The 5,456-nt window shown below is 35.6% G+C and overlaps 1 protein-coding gene across 1 annotated transcript in view; it reads right to left on the bottom strand.

Moving 5' to 3' along the window:
• Positions 1–810: 810 nt before the first annotated feature.
• The window catches only part of by (focal adhesion protein tensin), an 830,704-nt gene continuing 826,058 nt past the window's right edge, over positions 811–5,456 (bottom strand). The window contains exon 21 of the mRNA XM_070090565.1: positions 811–2,308. The gene's annotated coding sequence lies outside the window, so the exon portion shown is untranslated. The remainder of the gene's footprint in view (positions 2,309–5,456) is intronic.

The following is a 5,456-nucleotide window of genomic DNA, read 5'->3' as shown; positions in this document are numbered from 1 at the left end:
ATGTATGAAAGTATAGTAGTACCAACACTCTTATATGGATGTGAAGCTTGGGTGGTAAATGCAGCAGCGAGGAGACGGTTGGAGGCAGTGGAGATGTCCTGTCTAAGGGCAATGTGTGGTGTAAATATTATGCAGAAAATTCGGAGCGTGGAAATTAGGAGAAGGTGTGGAGTTAATAAAAGCATTAATCAGAGGTGGTTTGGTCATTTAGAGAGAATGGATCAAAGTAGAATGACATGGAAAGCATATAAATCTATATGGAAAGGAAGGAGGGGTAGGGGTCGTCCTCGAAAGGGTTGGAAAGAGGGGGTAAAGGAGGTTTTGTGGGCAAGGGGCTTGGACTTCCAGCAAGCGTGCATGAGCGTGTTAGATAGGAGTGAATGGAGACGAATGATACTTGGGACCTGACGATCTGTTGGAGTGTGAGCAGGGTAATATTTAGTGAAGGGATTCAGGGAAACCGGTTATTTTCATATAGTCGGACTTGAGTCCTGGAAATGGGAAGTACAATGCCTGCACTTTAAAGGAGGGGTTTTGGGATATTGGCAGTTTGGAGGGATATGTTGTGTATCTTTATACGTATATGCTTCTAAACTGTTGTATTCTGAGCACCTCTGCAAAAACAGTGATAATGTGTGAGTGTGGTGAAAGTGTTGAATGATGATGAAAGTATTTTCTTTTTGGGGATTTTCTTTCTTTTTTGGGTCACCCTGCCTCGGTGGGAGACGGACGACTTGTTGGAGAAAAAAAAAAAAAAAAAAAAAAAAGTATCACCTCCTCAAACAATACTTGAAGGAATAAACAAACAAATGAAATTGTTCTTTATTTGTGGAAGAAGCATGAAAGAGGTCATTTACACGAGTTAAGAAGCACCTTGTAAGTGTAATACAGGAACTAACTGCTTCCTTGTCAGTTCAGCCAGGCCTCTTACCTGCTCTACCTCATCTGGCAAATATAAATATGTCCTTAGCACTTGTAATTATTTATTAATGAAAATGTGTAATTGTATGACCACAAATTGGTCTACAAACAACTTACCAACTAAAGATTTTGCTAACTTTGCAAATCTGTTGATGCTATGTACTGTGCTGCTCAAATGTCTTTTTATCCAGTAGGTGGAAGTTACAGTATGGAAGAATGATTTACAAGTATTTAAAACTATTAAAAGTTTTGTATTACTATGACTTAAACATATGGACATTATGTACAAAACATTCAAAGATGCCTGGAATATTGACTGACACATGGTCAAGTGTGTTTTCACGCAGATACTCAAGACTGCCAATACAAAGGTTTAACTAGAATACTCACTAAATACAAAATTTACACTACCAAATTGTCACTGGTTTAACTTGCCTTAGATTTATGCATACTCTAATTGCAGATTTACATTAAATACAAATAATTCATATATCTGCAGGTGTTAATGAATTGTATCCAATGTTCTGGAGCATTAATTGTTTGCATATTGATTGCCAGTGCATAATAGAAGCAAGACCCAACAGTCATTATTGCATATTTTACAGAGAAGAAATATATTTTGAAACATTAATGAAAAAACAACATATTTCATATATATTAAAATCTGCCTATAGTATTCAATAAAGTATAATCATATGGTAGGTTATATAACCTATGCAACACACATGTAAAGCAAAACAATGAGACTTTATGTGATTGATAAACACATGAATTACATGAAAATGAGTAACATGATATTTAAAGTGTAAAATGACACAACACTGCACTGAAAAAAGATAAATTTTACACTTCTTCACATGCTCTTAATTTTTGAGGAAACTCTTTGCCACTATGGTGCAAAATAAGATGGTACATAAAATTTACTTAGATACTTTGATTACCAGTCTACTCCCTAATAAGTCTTCAAAAGAAAACAAATTCTAGTGTCATTTTTTTTTTTGCATAATGTATCACATATGCTGATATTACTATATGTAATCTGTGTCATTACTTGCCAGTTTCTTTGTTTTTTTATAAACTATTCTTCCCTCTTTCTTTGCCTTCTAAGCAAAAGCTGCTTTGATAAAGTTTTTCCAATCAGATTCAAGAAGATCACTGATGAAAACTGATTGAAATACTCCCTAATCAACTCATTATGTATGTATGTACAGTGGAACCTCGGCTTACGAATGCCCCACCATGTGAGTTTTTCAGGATACGAACAATTGCTCGGTTGATTTTTTGCTTCTGGATACAAACGAAATTTCAGGATGCGAACTTTTCCCTCCTGGGAGGTTCCTTGGTGAGGGGCTCTTGATCTAGGGAAATGGATCTGTGCTCCAGTTTCCTAAATTAATAATAATAATAATTATAATACGTACGTGCTACTACTACTAATAATACGCATATAATAATAATATGTATAATAATAATAATACGTAATACTATAATAATAATTATAATAAAACTATAATAAGTGAGTTTCAGAACGCCAACAGGAGTTGGCAGACTGAGTACCAAAACAATGCTCACTGTCAGTGCACGTGTGCTTACGGAGCTTATCTTGCGGTGGAAGGAATTCTCGTGTTTTCCTTACGTTTCATGCAGTTATTTTGCCAAATTTCTTTTTTCTAACCATGGGTCCTAAGAAAGCAAGTGCAAAAGACAGTGCTGAGAAGAAAAAGAGGATGATTTCCATGGTCTTAAAGCAGGAAATCATGGATAAACAAAAAAGAGGTGCGAGGGTTAAGGACTTGGCCAGAGAGTACCAGCACAGCAGTTCTATGATATGTACAATACTAAAGCAGGAGGAGTCTACAGTGCAGTGAGAAAAAAATACTGTAGCAGTTAAGTTCAGTGATAAAGTGTAACATTAACAAGCGATTAAGTGACAGAAAAAGGACAAAACAAAACGAATTCCTGACAGCATATGCCCCTCTGCCTATCTTTTCCACCATCAACCTTCGCCAGCATCTCTTCTCCAAGGTAAATGCTGTAGTACTACATACACCAGTTTATTTCTTTACATTATGTTTTCCTTATGAAACTATGTAGTGATCTAATGCAGTTAGCCTCACAAACACTGTTTTCTTTTATAACACCTCAGAGGGGCAAGCATGGGAATATGTTTTTAGAGTGGAAATGGGAATGCCCGCCACTACTTGTCACATAATGACATACGTATTTTATTCATTCTAGAGTATATATCAGGTTTTTATGTTATTTGTATTGTTTATTATGTCATATTAGATGATTGTGATAGATAAATAAGGCATAGAGTTGATATTAGTGTTATATTGAAGTGTATTTTGTCATGCCTCCTGACAGCAGGAATTCTGCTGGAACGGACTAATGACATTTCTATTAATTAAAATAAGGAAACTGATTCAGCATACAAACAAATCGGGATACGAGCAAGGTCATGGAACAGATTAAATTTGTAAGCCAAGGTTCCACTGTATATAAGTATACATGTGTATGTGTTTGTATATGTATGTATGTGTATGTGTGTGTGTGTGTGTGTGTATATATATATATATATATATATATATATATATATATATATATATATATATATATATATATATATATATATATATATATATATATATATATATATATATATATATATATATATACATACATATTTCAACAAGTCGGCCGTCTCCCACCGAGGCAGGGTGACCCAAAAAAGAAAGAAAATCCCCAAAAAGAAAATGCTTTCATCATTATATATATATATATATATATATATATATATGTATATATATATATATGTATATATATATATATATATATATATATATATATATATATATATAGATATATATATATAGACATATATAGAGATATATATATATATATATATATATATATATAGATATATATATATATATATATATATATATATATATATATATATATATATATATACATATATATATATATACATATATATATATATATTATTTTTAGCAACAACACTGCGACTAGACAAGGAGTCGAACCCTTGCTTCTTTGGCCTGCCTCATGGTGGGTGAAAACTCATGACGCCTTAATCCACGGGACAACACAATCCTTAAGAGTAGTGCATCCAGCGGAACTGTATGCTGTACTCGCTACCCAAGGACATATGTTGGTGTAGATGACTCTAGGCTAATTTCATTCTACTCCCTGTTTGGTGTACTAGTACAACGAGCAGTATTTTATATTATTGTGCCCATAAACAAGTGGTATTGACCAATAACAACACCGTGACTAGCCAAGGAGTTAAACCCATGCTGTATTGGCCTGCCTCATGGTGGGCGAAAACTCATGGGTGCAATAATATAAAATACTTCTCGTTGTACTAGTACACCAAACAGAGAGTAGAATGAAATTAGCCTAGTCATCCACACCAACGCATGTCCTTGGGTAGCAAGTACAACATCCAGTTCTGCTGGATGCACTACTCTTAAGGATTATGTGGGCCCGTGGATTAAGGCGTCGTGAGTTTTCGCCCACCATGAGGCAGGCCAAAGCAGTATGGGTTTGACTCCTTGGCTAGTCGCAGTGTTGTTATTTATCAATACCACTTGTTCGTGGTTAGAATAATATATATACACAGTGGAACCTTTACTTATGAGTCTAATCCGTTCCGTGACCTTGCTCACATCTTAATTTGCTTGTTTGCAGAGTCAATTTTCCTCTGAAATGGAATTAATCTATTCCTGTGAAATTCCAGGCACGAGAAAATACATCAATAATTTCCCTAATATCAACTCTATGGCTTATTTATCTATCACAATTCATCTAATATGACATACTAAACAACATAAATAACATAGAAACCTGATATATACCCTAGAATGAATAAAATGTCATTCATTTTGTGGTATCAGTGGCAGACAAGAGTTTGTCTGGAGACAGGACAAAATACTCCTCGAATAATTTCGCTAATATCAACTCTACGGCTTATTTATCTATCACAATTCATCTAATTTATTTTATTATCTTATTATCACACTGGCCGATTCCCACCAAGGCAGGGTGGCCCGAAAAAGAAAAACTTTCATCATCATTCACTCCATCACTGTCTTGCCAGAAGGGTGCTTTACACTAGTTTTTAAACTGCAACATTAACACCCCTCCTTCAGAGTGCAGGCACTTTACTTCCCATCTCCAGGACTCAAGTCCGGCCTGCCGGTTTCCCTGAATCCCTTCATAAATGTTACTTTGCTCACACTCCAACAGCACGTCAAGTATTAAAAACCATTTGTCTCCATTCACTCCTATCAAACACGCTCATGCATGCCTGCTGGAAGTCCAAGCCCCTCGCACACAAAACCTCCTTTACCCCCTCCCTCCAACCTTTCCTAGGCCGACCCCTACCCCGCCTTCCTTCCACTACAGACTGATACACTCTTGAAGTCATTCTGTTTCGCTCCATTCTCTCTACATGTCCGAACCACCTCAACAACCCTTCCTCAGCCCTCTGGACAACAGTTTTGGTAATC

The sequence above is a fragment of the Cherax quadricarinatus genome, chromosome 32 (assembly GCF_038502225.1).
Source record: "Cherax quadricarinatus isolate ZL_2023a chromosome 32, ASM3850222v1, whole genome shotgun sequence".
In the NCBI taxonomy this organism is placed as follows: Eukaryota; Metazoa; Arthropoda; class Malacostraca; order Decapoda; family Parastacidae; genus Cherax; species Cherax quadricarinatus.
This window is presented reverse-complemented; position numbering and strand designations above follow the sequence as displayed.